Source organism: Nomia melanderi, chromosome 9, assembly GCF_051020985.1.
Source record: "Nomia melanderi isolate GNS246 chromosome 9, iyNomMela1, whole genome shotgun sequence".
NCBI lineage: Eukaryota > Metazoa > Arthropoda > Insecta > Hymenoptera > Halictidae > Nomia > Nomia melanderi.
Window position 1 is genome coordinate 11,304,283 of NC_135007.1, and position 17,556 is coordinate 11,321,838.

At 40.9% G+C, this 17,556-nt stretch overlaps 1 protein-coding gene across 16 annotated transcripts in view; it reads left to right on the plus strand.

Annotated features, from left to right (window-relative positions):
* LOC116432792 (rap guanine nucleotide exchange factor 2) overlaps window positions 1-17,556 on the plus strand; it is a 220,800-nt gene that overhangs the window by 95,941 nt on the left and 107,303 nt on the right. For 8 of the 16 annotated variants that reach the window (XM_076371105.1, XM_076371109.1, XM_076371121.1 and 5 more), the window contains exon 1: window positions 1,761-2,077. The exons of 7 other annotated variants lie outside the window; for them this stretch is intronic. The gene's annotated coding sequence lies outside the window, so the exon portion shown is untranslated. Of the gene's footprint in view, window positions 1-1,760; window positions 2,078-12,567; window positions 12,696-17,556 lie in introns of those variants that run through there. One more of the 16 variants, XM_076371106.1, reaches the window with a different exon arrangement.

Genomic DNA, 17,556 nt, shown 5'->3' on the forward strand with positions numbered 1-17,556 from the left:
CAAGCTATTAATCCCGTCACTCGACCATTTCACGTATCCTGGTACGTGCACCGCTTCTAACTGACCCGTAAACGATGAAACATCATTGAACGGCAACGACGAGACGCGATTAGAAAATATATAGCACATTCGAATTCACGAAGGCAGAACTGTGTCGTCCGAAGATTGCTCGACCGGCGCGGATGAAAAATCGCCACGATTATCGCCGCGAGGGAAGGAGGAAGGACGCGAGCTGGGAAAAAATCTTGATTCCTCGAGTAATATGCGGCGCGTGGACGTGTTACGCGAGGAAATTGAAAGCGGTGACGTTCGGCCGGCCTTGAAAGGAACTTTTGTCCACGGCGCGCGAGCAGCATCCTCCGCTTAATCACTTTTTTAATTGCTCCTTGGGTCGGTGACGCGCGGACAAGGGCCAGGAGAGGCCCGGTCGAACAGTCCGTCCGTCCGCCCGCGCATTTTCCCCCCTTCCCGTTCCCATCGTCGTTTTCGTTTCGCGCGAGTTTCCCCGGGACGACCGAAACGAGGAAGGCAAACAACGTTCCGCGGAAGGCTTTCACGTATCTCATTTTTTCCCCCTCCGGCCCTCCCTCCCGCCGCCGCTCTCCGGTCGGTTTAATCGCGGACCCTTTCGCTGGGAGTTTTATTCGCAGCGGAAAAATTCACCCGTTCCCCGGGAACCGTGGCCCTTGCGTCCCCGCAGTGACAACGGATTCACCCTTCTCTCCCTTCTGCTCGCTGTACTCGAACCCCCCGCCCCGATGCCCGCGTAGAATTTTTTTTCTGTCTTTCCTCCTTTTTCCGTTCGCAAGCATTACGGTGAACGACAAGCGCCCTCGAAGTTATTTGTGACCGGGAGTTATTAAATTTCGCGTGGACCCAGGGGGAACGTGCCCCGAAATGAATTTTTCCTGACGTTCGGTAATACCCGCCTCGCGTTTTTTCGAACGCGCGAGGGTAGCGTTGCGATCGTGAAATTGAAACGGTTACGTATGAATAGTGTTTGTTTCGTTGGATACTGCTAATTAGGTGCAAGAGAGACCAATTGGTTACTTGTACTCAACAAAATAAGGGGTAATTAAACAAACGTTACTTTTGAAACGTTCTAGAAGTAACGTATTTTAACCCTTCGCGGACGAATGTCGGCATTCTGAGATCAAACTTCCATGTTTGGAGTACCAAGTTGCAAATGATTTGACTATTCGAACAGCAAGAAATTAGTACAGTCTCCTTGTTCTCTATGATTTAAGCATTCAGTGTTTGATTTAGAAAAATCTACAAAAGATTCTGTATACTTTCAGCAATCTCCGTCAGCAGAGTTAAGTGCTTCCTAAATCCCCTCCCAATCGTTCAAATTACAAGAAAATAATTACTCGGAATATAGTCGATCTCGAATACAAATTTCGTAACGTAAATAACCAGATAATAGGTTAATACGAGAATCTTCATATCGAAGAATCAATAACTCTTGCTTTGTATCTTTGCTGTAGAAAGTAACGCATAAAACGTTTTTCGTGGCAGTCAACGTAATTAAAAAGATCAAACCGTTTCATTACGAAACCACCGCACAATGATCCTCCGCAATAAACAGAACACTCTGAGAAAGGAGAAAAAAAGAGAAACCGAAGGAAGAAACGCACAATCGAACTTTCAAATTCAAAAGCACAAAACGTTTCGGTGGTGCAATAGGTGGACGACAGAGCGCGCATGCGTCGCTCGTGCCGCGGGACTAGCGGCAGCGCGGGAGTGGCAGTAGAGTTTCGGTCGCCGTGGCGCGTGCTTCGGGGTTGGTTAGATTCGCGTGACGCGCCGCTCGACCACGGTCCGTTGTGTGCACTGTATCCTGTGGATTGTCATCTGTATCGGTATTATCTGTTGTGCACGTGCTTGCCTGTCCGTTCGTTCGTTCGTTCGTTCGTTCGTTCGTCGGTTTTCACGAGAGATGCGGGAATCGGTGCGCGGCGAGAGAGTTCGGTAATCGTCGCGGTTTGTTGACACGACCCGAGGCGCACCGGTTGTGTTTGTTTTCCCGGTGGGGAAGTGCAATCATCTGTGGATTAGCCGGAGCCAACCTGGACAGGTTATTTCGGCGGCCGGACGCACCTCGTGTCTGATCCGTGAACCAGGCTCATCGATCGCCGTTTCAGATTATATTTACTCCTACGACGACGACAACGACGACGACGACGACGACGACGACGGCGTTGACAACGATGTCGTCGCCGACGCCGGCGTTGAAGGGGTGGGGGGACGATGAGCGCTCGAGGGACAAATTATTGTGATTTTACGATGATAAACCATTACATCTTGTCCAGTTTGAATCATGGTAATTGTAACACCTTTTCAGCGCGGGCAACGCTGCATTAACCCCTTGACGTATTATTTACTTTCTCTAAGCTCGTGTAACTGTTTTATTAGCAACCATTTGGAAGAAATGCAACAAAATTTTCTATTATACTTTAAGTGGTAATTAATATAGTGGTAGCGAATAGTTTTTTCCTTTGATCCGTGAGCAATGGACGACATTGAACCATGATAATTGTAACACGTTCTCAGCGCGGGCAACGCTGCATTAACATTAGATCTACCGAGCATTTAATACGATTTATATGTAATCTCTATGAAAAGTGTAACAATAGATTATTTTCGGTTTCTTCGGATATTCATTATATTATTCAAGTGAAACTATGTATTTTCAAAATCACTTGGAATATTCCTTGCTTTGAAGATATCAATAATTGCGAAACAAAAAAACCCAAAATCAGTCATCTTGACTGACACGGTAGTTCTAGTGTTAACCCCTTGAAATATTATTTACTTTCTTTAAGCTCGCGTAAGATTTTGCTATCGACCATTTGGAAGAAACGCAACGAAATTTTCTATTATACTTTAAGTGGTAATTAATGCATTGATAATAGTGATATGTAATTGATTGATTGATTATGATTTGATAATAGTCTACTTTAAGTGGAAATTTTATTTGAAGGTAATATATTGATAATAGCGAATAAATTTTTGCTTTGACCTGTGGCCAATGAACGACATTGATTTTTGTTAAATTAATCTAGAAATAAAACCCTTTGCGAAGGAATGTCGACATTTCGACGAGATGAAATTTTTATATTTGGAAGACTAAGCCGTAAGCAAATGATTTAATTATTTGAATAGCAAAAGATGAGAACGTAGATTCCTATTTTTCTATTGTCCAAGTGATTCATGTACAATTTAGCTTTATTTTTCGAGTCAATAAATCTTCTAAACAAATTATTGAAATAAATGATGTTGAAACGAGTCATTGAATCTCTAAATTGTAATCTCGTAGCTTATAACTTTGACTAACTACATCTATAGGATTAATTTCATTTTATTCATATAAAATATAGGATCGCGGCCGTCACGAATATCTGATACTGTGTTAATACGTTCGCTACCAGCGTTACATATTTATAACTGCTGTAATCCCATATTTTACATAATGAGAATGAAATTAATCTTATAGATATTATTATTGGAAATTATAAACTACGACATTACATTTAGGAACTCATGACTCGTTTCTGTTTCATTCTTCTAATATTTTGTTTAAAAGATTTATTGGATCGAGGAAAATATTATAATTAAGGAGACCGTCACCGAATAAGCGCTGGTAGCGAATGTGTTAACCCTTTGACCTCTGTAGGCTCCAATATTGCACCAGTTATAATATTAAATATTTTAATGAATCTTAAAGAAACTACCCTAAAATTATTAGATTTTGTCACATCTAAATTTTGCATTGAGAAGGAAAATAAAAGATCGAAGAAATGTTATAGCATTTCTCATTTTCGCTAGGGATGCTATAAAAATTAGCTGCAGTTGCGGATAGATTGCAAAACAACCTGGAGTGTTAAGGGTTAACACTAGAACTACCAAATGGGTCAAAATGATCCATTTCAGGGCACTTCTTTCGCAATTATGGAAAAGGCACAGACGATCTGAGCAATTATTCAATAAATTAATTTAGATGAACACAAACTGTATAAGGAAATACAGAATAATCAGTTCTACTGCTCGGTAGCTCCAGTTTTAAAACTCGTTGAACAGTAAAAATTAGGCGCCAGCCATTGTGAGACGTGTAGTAGGTACTGGGCACTCGGCGATTCGTGGAATTAGGGTCGGGTGGCAGACTGCGGGCATAAAACATGCATTTGAAATACAATTACAGGGTGGATGGACGAAAAAACCGTCGAAAACAATTTATTAACCCTTTTCACTCCGTTGGTTCTGCTATAGAGACATAATTTTCATCGCAAATATCATATATTACATTAATTTCAAATTGTAAAATTTTTCTTTTTGTCTCTATTCGACTATAGCAAATTGACAAGACAAATTAAAAAACGTGAACCCATGTAATTTCTCATTTCCAAAACGAAATTTTAGGTTCTTGAACGTTTCACTATAGAAATAAACTGTTGAGGCATTGAAAATGTACCAATCAAAATAACTGGTTAAAGTTTGTTTGTTTCACAATTATATCTTCGACTCATTGAATATTCGAGATGATGTTGAAAATAAATTCACTTGAATACTACGATAAATGTTTGAATAAATTAACCAGTTAACTGCGTTTGACGAGTATACACGTCATCTTAAAGCTTTAAATAATACGAATTAATTAATTCTTTGTTTTGCTTTGGTTTTTCGTTAAAATATATCTTAATATATTTCATCATCTTGCGTTTGACGAGTGCACACTTCATTTTATTTTGTACAGCGCAAAACGAAACATTGTTCAAACTAAATTCCACAGTTAACAGGTTAAAGATAATCTACTGTTAGAATTTTTATAAGGATTACGTATCAATCGTATTAAATGCTCGGTAGTTCTAGCGTTAATGCGCAACGCGGTTGGCAATTGTAGGGTGGAACGCGTGCAATGTTTGAAAGCGGACGGTCCGCGTTGGCCCTGTTTACTCAGCGAGCTACGGTGATTTCGCAAGTCCCCGAGGTGGTTTTTTCGGCATTTATGAAATTCGTTACTTTTAGGGGCGTCGTTTCTATTTGAGGTTAGGTTAGCCAGAGATTACGAGGAAATCTGTTTGAAATACAGAGTGGTATATTCTTTATAATGAGTTGGTGATCAATGTTGGGTATTTTGAATTTTTGCGCCATTATTTGAAGATACTGATTGATTTGCAACCCCTCGACTGGCGTCACTGCTCGAATTGATATTTAAGTGATTTTATTAATTTTTTTACTGATTTATTTAGATTCGAGGAAAGATTTAGATTCGAGGATTTACTTTAGACTTCGAGGAAGTTGAAATATTTAATTATAAGAAAGTTAGTTATTAACATATTATTTACAATTTTACCGGATATATTGTGTCCGAAAGATTGACTGCACCACCGAAGATGGTTATTTGTTTTGCATAGAACTTGGAAGATACCCGTTAATCCTTTATTTATATTATTTTTAGTTATTAACTTGAGATTAATACATTATTCAAATTCTTGACATAGTACTTTAATAAGGTTATATTTGTCCTACAGCAGTAATGATACTTCACCAAATTCTGTTCTAATCAATTATCTATCCATCAGCATGGGGTAGAATTTTATTCTGTATACATTTGTTCTACGACAGTAACCCATTAACTGTGGAATTTAGTTTGAAAGATCTCTCATTCTGCCTGTAGTAAAATGGTTTTTAATGAAAAACCAAAGCAGAACAAAGAAGAATTACACGTACACGTGGAGAAACAAAGAATTCATTGTTGAAAAAATTAGTATCGTTTCAAGTTTCAAGACGACGCGTGTACTCGTCAAACTCGTTAACTGATTAATTATCTATCCATCGGCATCGAGTAGAATTTCATTCGAACAAAGCTACATTTTAAAAACTAACGAGCATTCCGTCACTGCGAGGCTCTACTGTGCCACTTGAAGATACATTCGAGCGTATCACTCTCGTTTACCCATTTTTTTCCTCTTTTTTCCCATGCATGTTTGCAGAAGCGGATGAATGACGGAAACCGGCGTATCGAAAAGACGCGAAACGAGAGCGGGGGTTGCGATAAATCGTCGAGTATCGCTCGCCCCGTTTTCTGATTGGTGATCCGAACAGTGGAATTCAACCGGTTTCGAAAGGGATTTTCACCGGAACGTATAAACGATGAAACGACCCGAATTGCCGCGATGCGCTCCGGCGGAGTATCAATCGATAGGTAATTAATCGGTCGAATCGTGGAAATCGGCGCGCGCCGTGAAGCACATCCGGGAACGGATTTCGGATTCGAATCATCGCGTTAAAAGTACATCGGCCGCACATTTCCAGAGTTAACCGTGGAATTTCGCGCTCGAGGGAACGGGATTTTTCGTCGGAATCATTGTCAGTTCGATCCCGGCGACTCGGCCGTTCCTTTTTTCCCTCCTCTAAGGACACGGTCCGGTTATTCGGAATAGTCCGAAACCGTTAACCGGTCATTAGGGTCCCTAACAAGCGGACTGCGGAAGTTTATGCAAATAAAGATTTTTATAGAGAAACTTTAGAGGCGCTGCTACCGACATCAAAATTTCATTCCGCGCGTAAAGAGCTCGAAATAGTAACGTTAGCGTTTCATTAAAATTTCGATGTCCCCTGTACGCCGCGGACCCACCGGGTTCTGGTAATTAGCGTTTTTGCACGTCGGAAACGTATAATCAAGAGTTATTAATGCGATTTTATGTATTTGTGGTGACCGCGAAGCTGCAAGGAACAGCGGAACGCGAAATTTATACAAAGCTAATTATCATTTCTCGTTGCGCGAATCCGGGGGATGAATATTTACTTGGATTTTTTAATGTCCTCGCGATTAATGGGCAGCGGACGTCGGAAAAGGAAAAATGGAAATCCTCGGGCGGTTTAGGATTCTTGAATATCATGTTCACCATTCTACGTAATCGCGTCGTTTGACCTGAACGGTCCGAGGGGGATGAAGTGCAGCGGTGCACTTTGCTCGGACTCGTTTTGCAATGTCCACGAACGATTCTTGCCGGAGGGATAACTTTAGCCACCCCATTTCGAACGTAAACATACAGTCAGCAGTTGTATCCCGGTCTGGAAAAGCTTATGTTGCGCTTCCAGTAAGAACTGGTAGCGGGCGGGTGCACAAAACGTTTAAAGTGTTTTTACGATGGGACAGGAAAAGCCAAGTGGCTGGGAGAATAGAGTTTCAGATGTGTCCAGTGTATTGGTTGCTGTACGACGACTCGAACTTAATGAATATTCCTATCGGTTTTTAGATTAGATTGTTTCATCGATTAGTCGGAGGCATCTTCAAATATTTCCATTTCATTACCGAGTCGGTGATCGTATAACACTTTATTACACGATTTTATATCTGTTTTATATTTCACTCAGGCTGGTCGTTAAACGTTCACGTCCTCGTTTGTAGATATCTTATTTTCTCTGTAAATCCACGTTCCCGAAAAATTGTCGGACACTCTTACAAACAGCGTATTCAGTAAAGTTTTCCTTTGATGAAAATTTTCGCGGGCCTCTTTCCGCGCGGGCAAAGAAATATGTGTGTCAACAGGAACTTCCCGTGGCGCACTAGCATTTTTTGAGAACTCGGTCGCGATCTTTGACCCAGATGACATTGTTCTGCCGGCTGCTCGGTGATTCGTTTTAATTCGGACCCGGCAGCAATTTCTCGTGAAATTTGTGAAATTTTTCAGTTTCCTTTTTAAATACAAGTAGAACTTCGTTTTAATATAGAAATTTAAAAGAATACTTCAGTTTATCGTATCAATTTGTCAATGGTCGTTTTCATCAGTCATTTAGAATCTTCGATGAGATTCGTTTCATTCCACTGAAGTTACAGCTTCTCGAAGTAACGTGAACCTGTTGAACATAGCGATTAACATTTCTACACTTAGTGGTAATGGGAGTACCGCCTCCGCCAATGGTCGGCCGATACAAGTTTCCATTGCAAGCGAAAGAAAGTGTCATTCCCTTTCGTACACGTGAAGTGGCGTTTCCAATTAAAATCTAACGAAAGCGCTTTCTCCCGCGGATTTCATCTGGATCCGAAGTGGCTCGAACATCGCGCCGGTCTGTTGTTCGAGCGCGTTTCGCCTGTCGTTCCCTCGGTTATGAGCGTTACTCGAACACGTTGTAACGAGAAGACGGAAGTTACGAAAGAGTGCTTCAAGTTTCTGATTTTTATCGGCGCGCCGCAATTCCGTGCACGGTCACCGCGATGCTCGTAGCGAAACTCGAACGATTCTCGATGGAATCTCGGGTTTTTCTGCCTCGAAACGATCATCGTTACGATCCCACGATGCCCGTGCGTCTACGAGGCCGTTCCTGCGATACCGAACTTCGACGAAGTAGTACTTCTTTCCAATAAAACACACATTTTCCCGTTTCCTGTATCTGAATACTCGGAGCCACCGCCGAATCGCGAATTTTATTGAAACGAAAGTCTCGCAGGATCTCCGGAAATAAAAAGTTAATTGAAGTCTAATGCAGTTTGCTGTTATTTCTGACTCGTTGGATGCATGGCCGAAGGAAATGGAATTTTACTGGAATCTCTTCGGGGATTGAGTCCTACTTCGTTTAATTCGAGAGTTTAATCATCTACTTTTAGAACCGACTTCGTGTTATTTGATTAAGTCGTGTAACGTGAAATGTCGGATCTCGCGGAGAAAAGGAAACTTCATTTGATGTTGGAGAAGAGGTTTATTCGACCAGAATAGACTCTATTCGATTCGAATCGATACACTCCTGCCAACGTGTTTTTACCGAATATGTTCCTTTTCTGAAAAATTCCGAATGTTTAAAATTATCCGATTCTAGAGACATCGTTTTAAACTACTGCGTCCGGTTTACCATACTCATTTCACGAAGATACATCACCGAAACGAAATTTTGCAAATCTGCACTGTTCATTCACTCACATATAAGAAAATTACACGAATCTTGGCAGTATCCATATTTTCTCACATTGACTGCCACGGTGGTAACCGATGACAAGAGCTTCCAATTTTCTGAGGGACAATTACAATAAAAACCTGATTTCAAATAAAAATATTTCGCAACGTATGTAGCTAGATCATAGCGAAATATAACTGAACCATTAACACTAGAACTACCGTACCAGTCAAAATGGCTGGTTTCGATTTTCGTGTTTAGCAACTATTGATATCTTCGAAGCATTGAATATTCGAAATGATTTTGAAAACAAATACTTTGAAGAAATAGTATGAAGAAACTGAAAATAATCTATTACAATTTTTATAGGAATTGCATATTAATCGTATTAAATTAACTATTTCCAATATCATTTGCCTTTGTCATTAAAGAATAAGTATTACTATTCAGAGCGCTAGAAATTCTCGTGGCAGTCAACGTGCTGAAAGAACTTGCGCAAGAAGTTACTCCGATAATGGGCAATGAAACTGCTGAAGAGGTTACACGAAAAACAAAAGAATAACAACGGGAATGCAAACACATACGAGCAAGAAAACTCGGACATTTCATATTATACGACTTAATATAATGTTTGGAAGGGAGCTATGTAGACAAGAACGGTTTGCTTTTTATTCGGTTACAATCGCCACTGGCGCGAAGCGCATGCCGGGCGGGAAACCGCTGGAAAATAAGTCCTCTCCGACATCTCCTTTTCCCGTCCACTCGATACCCCTCCACGGGCTCGGTTTACGGACGCCTCCGTGTCCGGCTCCGAGGAAGACCGGGAATTTTCTTTGTTTTTTTCCACAAGGTCTGTCTGTTCTACGCATCGCGTTCTCCTTTCCGCTTCGACTTCCACTCCGAGGATCTCGATCTAGAAATACTCATCTTTCTCACGTCGAACGATGACTAACGTCCATTTTTAACAGCTCTAACCTTAACCTAGCCTCCATTGCTTCGTACACCATACTTCTTTAATTGTCTATAATTTTCCCAATACACTACAGTAAATAAACAGATTAATCTTCACCATTCCACACGATAGCCTTTATCATAGTTCAATATTCTTCAATTTACATTCTCCCTTCCGTCGTGATTTCAAAAGAAATTTGCCGACACACGTGAAACACGACCAGCGTGTTTATCAAAATTGTTGCCACTCGAACGCTAATGTCTCGCGCAGCGCGAAGTGGAAAAGGGAAAAGGGGGAATTTCTTGTTCTTAGTACGACGAGTCGCGATTGTTTCGTATGCATTGTGTTTCGCGAAGTCGAGTTTGCTTTCGCGGAAAGCTGCGGCTGAAAAGGAGTCCCGTAAAAAGAGAGAAGGAGCGAGAGAGAGAGAGAGAATGAGAGGGACCATTCCGTCTCGCGAGCCGAGGTTCCTTCGCGTTGCACACACACCCGCGGAAATGGTCTGTTTCCAGCTCGTGTTCCTGCTCTTCGATCCTCGACCGCCCAGACGTCTAAGGCTCGAGCGAGAATTCAGCTTTATTCCAAGTCGTCACGAACTAAAATTGCCTTCCCCGCGAGGAAACTATGCGAGGAAAAAGGCCCGTTCCGTGTTCTTTATCGTTTTCACTTCGGCCATGTCGACGTTTCACCCGCCATCTTGAGATGTTTTCTCCACTTTCGTAATCTGTCGCTGAACGACGTGGAACTTGGACAGAATGGGTACTCATCAGACTTTGTTCCTGGCTTATAGTGTGCCATGTATGATACAAATTATTCGTTGTGATATATTGTTTTATTTCATATGGAATACGACCCTAACAGATCGTTTCGTTAACACGTTGGATGTTGCAGTCACCGGTGACTCCCGATCAAATCGAATTATTATAATTGAGGCGGTTAAATGATTGTTTGTATTTTTATATTATAAATAATGCTATCTAACGCGGCGATATTCAGCGGGATAAACGTGCAATAGTGATGGAACGATTCAGTGAAATAATTTGATATTGTTTTTTTCATTTTGTGTATTTTGCTATGTGACATCGTGCGGCATTCGTGTCAACCCTTTGCACTCGAGAGGTGACTCTCAGTCGCCGTTTGATTTCATGCGGTAACATTAGAAAATTTGATATTTAATATTGAACTGTGTGTAATGCATCGATGCGTGAAATATTGGGATAACAAAGCTTTGATTTCTCTTTGAATTCATTTGAAGAAACATCGTTTTTGTCTAGTTAGAAAATGTTTTTCTAACGAAATACTTTCGAGTGTAATCTATTCCTTTCTAACGTCGATAAAGGTCAAAGTAGAAATAAATTCCTATTTGTTGCTCGCGTTCAAAATCTGATCGAAGTCTCCGTGCACCCGCGCACGGCGTGAAAATCGCAATGTCTATAATAATGCGAATCGAATTACAATCGTGACCATTTAATTACACCGTTGTCGGTGGTCGTGTCGGGAAACCCGGTTAACGGGTCAAAAAAAGCAATTAACTCGGCTGTTTAATAATTCACAACGGTCTCTCTTTACAAAACGGATCGCGGCCGCTGACACCGGGCCAAAATCAATGTTTACAATTCTCGGGAATGTAAACGAATTTGCCCGAAACTGACCGCCGTAATTGATCAATCGCGTGGTAGTGCGCCGAAGCCGAAAATGAAAGAAGGAAATCGGTGTATAAACTTTCAGCTTACGATCGATTCTCTTGTCCGGTCGTTGTTTAAATAACAAACCACCGATGCACAGTACTCTACTTTTCCTTGCTTGAAGCTACCAATTATCAAGCACATCTGAAAACAACGATTAACACATTGCGGACCGGTTACGAGGCATCTCGTTTTTATACAAAGACACTTAGCTATGCAACTTCGCTAATTACCGCAGTATTGAAAAGATATAAAATTTAATTCGAATTAATTATCTGTTTAAAATATATTACACAACAATATGGTGAGTTTTTTTTATAGATAGTGATATAAGTGGATCTCACTAAACCGCACAATTCAATTTTCTGATAATTAGCCGGTACGCAATGCGTTAAGGAATAAACCTTATAACAAAACGCTCGAAATTCTCGTGGCAGTCAACGTGTTAAACTACAAATTCGAGTTTAATTCATTCTGTCTTCAAGTTTAATATTAGTTGTGATATCAGTTGACCTCAGTGAAAATTGTTTTCCGAAAATTAGCCGGTCCGCGATGTGTTAATTCAGGCTTAACAGTTCTACATAAGTACAAGGTTTTCCGGAAAAAATATTTACCACCTCGAGAGATCATCCTCGAAAGGTTTCGCTTCAGCGTCATAAGTTAATAATGACTATTAACTGGATTAGATAACACGGACGCTGGACACCTTCGGATCGGGTAATTAGATAATTAGATAACCGCGATGAATAAACGAATTATTGTACTCGGCGGAATTAGGTCGAATGATTCAGCTAAACGTTCGGAAGCTATCGGGAATTCCGACAATCCCGCGTAACGTTATCGATGCGCCGGAGTCCGTTGTTTACCTCCGGCAGAAATAATTGCCGCAATAAGCGTAATCGTTCTACCGTCGTACGCCCGCCGGAACCCGCAATTAATTATCGCGCGGGGCTGACACGCAGCGTTTGTTTCCGACGGACGGACAGCGCGCGTTTTCTGCCGCGACGCGACGCGACGCGACGCCAGTCGGGCCGAGTTTTCTCGTCTCCGCGCGCGGCGAACGAGAGCCGGGGCTCGCGTATTCGGTCGTACGTGGCGAAAAAGCCGGAGAAACGAGGAAGCGGGGCAACGACGTGTAACAAAACGCGAGTCAGGGCTCTTAGGTACGTGTAACTACAGGGTGGCGCGAAGGTACTGTTACGCGCCGTTCGCTGCTAACACGGTCGCCATTGACTTTATTCTTTTCCTCATCGAGCGGACCAATCGTAAAGAAGTCTCGTGGTTCCTTCGGTGGAAAGGGAATTTAACACATCGCATACTGGTAACGAGAAATCTCGTTTTTATGTGAAGACACTTAGCTGTTAACTGATTATTTATTTAGAATATATTATACAACAATATGATACTTGAGTTTTTCTGTGGACAGTGATATAAGTTGATCTCACTGGAAATTAGCCAGTACGCAATGTGTTAATACTAAAACTACCGAGTAATTGGATTTTCTAATTTTCCTGTAGAAACTCCAATATAGTCTGTTGAGATTTCGATCGATTTATAATTTAGTCTGCGTATCTTTTAATCAATTTCATTACTCGTTTCCCTAAGAAGCATCTATACTTTTTCAACAGTTGCAGGAGAATCTAGGAATGATTTTGACCCATTTGGCAGTTTCAGTGTTAAATGATATGTAAGAATATTAGAGTTCTAACTCCCAACTTTTCGCCACGAAATAAACACTCTATTGCCAATGCAAAACTTGTAATGATAGAAATCACAAAGTTATACTGTTTTATACATTATGCATATTCTTTAGATTGAAGCTTCTCGAATAGTTTCGAAGTAACATTTCGTTTAAGATTATGAATCACCTATTTTTAATTTATGTATTTAGGTTGATAGCTGTGACCGGTATATTAACATACTGTGTTATTAATGGTTCAACTTGTTGGTATGTAGCAAGAAATTAAGTCCAAGAATATTACGTATATGTGTATATTGAACGTTTATAATATGATAATTATCAGCTTCGACCTAGCAGAATGAAAAGGCATGGTTCGAATGTGCACGTGTAATGTCGGTGACTCTTCAGCGGGCGCAACAGGGATTCCTAACGAGCGGGCAAAGTGAATTTCATCGGTCCTCGAACTCGATTAATTCTGCTCGTTTCGTCGTCCGGGCACGAGCGTCATCCGAGTCGTTCGAACGGTCCTGATACGGGAGTAATTGCGATTCCCTCTAAATTGCTGTAACAAGAAATATTTACCGCGCGGTCTCGTCCTTTCTCGGCTACGGGCGAAATATCATCTGCTCGAGATGAAACACATTCACGAACTAACGCGCGTGTCTTGCCGGGCGGCAATTAGCTTGCTCGCCTTTTCGAGCGATGTCGGCGCTACAGCTTGATCCACAGTATATCGTTCGTAATTCGATCGCGTTTCGCTATGATTCTGTCAAATATTTACTCGTTTACTGTATCAAGCTATTAGAACTTTGATTTTATAAAAAATTTCTAGTTTATTCGTTGTCATTCGTGAAATAGAACTGTAAAGATAAGTGCCGAATAATTTAGATTTCAAACGTGTTTTACTCTCGGTTCGATCGAATGTTTCATTTATATTATTCTGTCAGGTTTAACCCTTTGCGGACGAATGTCGGCATTTCGAGAAATTTGGAAGACCAAGTCGCGAACAAATGATTTAGTTACTCGAACAGCAAGAGATCGGTATAGTTTCTTAAGCGATTGGTGTATAATTTAGCTTCATCTGCTAAAGTTTCATTATATTTCAAAGATTCTTCGTCGGTAAAGGGTTAAAGTTCGATTTCTTTGAAGTCCGTCTATTTGTTTTCGTTAATGAGATTAGTGTATAAAGCTTAATTCACATTTGACTCTTTTATACTACGAGGCCGCTTGCAGTCCGACTGTTCGCAAAATTCCAGACGGTTTCGTTATCGGAATTTTTCAATATTCCAGCTCTTTGTGCCTGTCCACTGCCAAGCGCGCAACTGATCGGTGTTTGTCGAAGTGAAAAGAGAACATTGCGCACATTATCGGCGCGAGTCGGGATAGGTCCGACCTCGTTCCAGTGAAATATTCTTTCCGAGGGAACTGTCTTGGAACGAGATCGGACCTGGACCGGAACGTTGCCCGCGGACTGAATACGTTCCTTGTAAACAATCGAAGAACATTCGATCGAGAGCCGCGAGCGAGCCGGTGGCGTGGATCAACCTCCGAAACCCGTCGAAATCCGTCGATACCCGAATTTGCGCGGAACAAATATTTGAACGTTTCGATTCAAACGGAACGAGAGAAAAAAAGAAGACGGAGCGTTGTTGATTCATTTACTTAACTTCGGCGCTGTGTTTATTCGATACTTTTGTTTGTACATATTCCCGCGCAGCCATACAAATATTGAATCGAGCCAATGAGGCAGGATCGTCTGTAGTTGCATTGAAATATATGAAAATCCCTTGAAACGCGTTTAAACATCGCCGAGAGGACTGCCAGGGAAAACAGTTCGCCCAACGCACCGTGAATGAGTCGCAAAGTTTGTAAAACGAGACGCGTTCGGGTACTCGGTAGTTAAATAGGTCGGCGGGATTTTGTTCGAGTAAAAAAGACGGCGATTGAGAAGACACTGCGTGTAAAAGTAGACTCGAAAAGTTTCGTCCTTTGAACAATTGCCCAGTGAAATGTTAATAACGCCTTTTTTTCATTTTATTTTTAACCCGATGAAACTCTCCGTCGGGAAACTGTTTAGAACGCCGAACTTTCTACGGTGTTTTATTAAAATCCGCGGTTTGCCGATCATCGTCAAGAACTTTCGTTATCAATTAACCCTTCACGATAAACAGAATGCAATAAGAAATCTGTGATATCTCCGAATTTCTGTTTCTTCTATTGTGATAAAACGAATTACTCTTTCAGTGAACTATTCAGAATACTTTATCTCTAACAGAGGCAATTGCGAAAGAAATAAATCAAAGATTCAATCTTCTCAATTGCAATTTATCAATCCAAATATAACAGTAAATTATCTCTATTTTCCGCCTGCCACTTCTCATCAGTTCATTCGAAATAATTAATAAATCATAGACCGAGGACTTGAATCTTTCGATTACAGTGATCGACAAATTATTTCTTTCTGCTTGCCACTTGTCACCATTTAATAAGAGGCACATGTAACTTTTATTTCAAAATGAAAACTCCGCTGTGATTTAAGGCAGGCCGATATTAGACCGATTTTCTCGGTTCCTCGAGTTTCCCCCGAAAACAGGAGCGTAGACTTCCGTCACGTGTTCCGGATCAGTAACAGGACTTCTTTCTCCTCCGACGCCCGACCAATTAAGCGCTGCCAGTGGCCAGTAGGGTTATCCTCTTGTTTCCTGTCGGAGGACGAACACATGCGACCGGGTTCCAGGAAGTATTTTGAGTAGTCCAAACTATCCTTCCTTTCCCCTCGCAGCTTCGAATCGCCGAGTTACATAAAGTATGTAAACGGATGCGCTGTGCTTTCTCTTTTTTTCCTGGCCAGTTAATTTCAACTGTTCACTGCAATACGGAACTGAGATTGCATCGACTGTCACTTCATTTTCTCCTGTAACGTATGTATCTCGTTGGAAATAATTTTTGAATGTTTCTCCATTCCACGTCACGCTGAGGATCATTTGAAAGTCGCTGCTAATTAATTCTCGAATAATCTCCTACATCGATACCCTTTTACATTTCTATTATTCTGATCGTATTATTCGTTCTATAATTGATCGCTGTACGACTTTTACGCGGAAGTAATGTCTCCCGATTTATTTATAAGTCTCTAAAGATCGTCGTAATTATTTTGTCAATAAACATTCGTTTTAGTCGTATGCAAAGGCTCTTAACTTCCAACCGAACGAGCTTCGCGATATTATTTCATCGTTCACTTTCTAATTACAACAATCCATTCGAACAAAATCGTTGATTAATAGGTGGATCGATGTGCAGATATTATCCAGCTAATCCAATCTATTAATTGTCGTTAATTAATTATCGGAACCGTGCAAACGAACGATTAACTCTGTTAGAGATCCCATCCGTTTCCAAACAAAATGAAGGCCTCATCAAGCATTAATAAATACTACACTGAATTGCAGATGATCGTTTATCGTGCAAGTACGTGTACACATAAAACCCCTCGGGCTCGCTGTCTCAGATTTATTATATCTTATTGATAATGATCCGCCTGTTACCAGTTTATTAACACCGATAAAACCTACCTTAAAAAAAACTCGCGTATTCAAGTTCCATTATCCCAGTAATTCATACTAAATCCCGAACTTAATCGCATTCACTTCTGAAATAAATTAGTTGCCACTTAACTGCCATTAGCAATACCATCATTTACCCTAATTACGGGCAACCACTAAACAAACGTATCTTAAACGAAAACGGAATAACTCTGGAAAGATACTTGAAACATGATCTAGCTTTTTCAATTGCAATTGTTCCAATTATTCGTACCTTTATTCCCAAGAAATCACGCGCTGTACATCCATTTTTCCGCGAATCTAACGTCAAAATCAAATTTAAATTCAGATTTAACACGTTGAATGCCAAGTGGAATCACTATAATTCGCTCAATTAAACGATGATTATTTAAAAACTGTTCCATATTAGAAACAATGCAACCTAAAGCGGTGACATTTAGCAAAGTAACCGTGCAACGATGATGAAGCAGTTCAACCAAATACTTTGATATTATATTTTTTCCATTTTTTGTGCTTTGCTCTATGGAATCGCGCGGCATTTAACGTGTTAAAGAGATCCCGAAAACCGCAGTTCGCCGTGTAATAACGACGCTTAAGCGGCCGTTAATCGGCCGATCGTGATAGATGGATTGTGTAAGCAGGTGGCGATGCGCGGGAAACTCGCTCGCGTGATCGATTTTTCCACCTATTTTTTTTCTTTTTTTTTTTTTATTCTTCCACCTTTCCCAGCTGGGTCAGTGCCCTGTCAAGGGAGAGGATCCGCGCTCGAGCATGAAGACG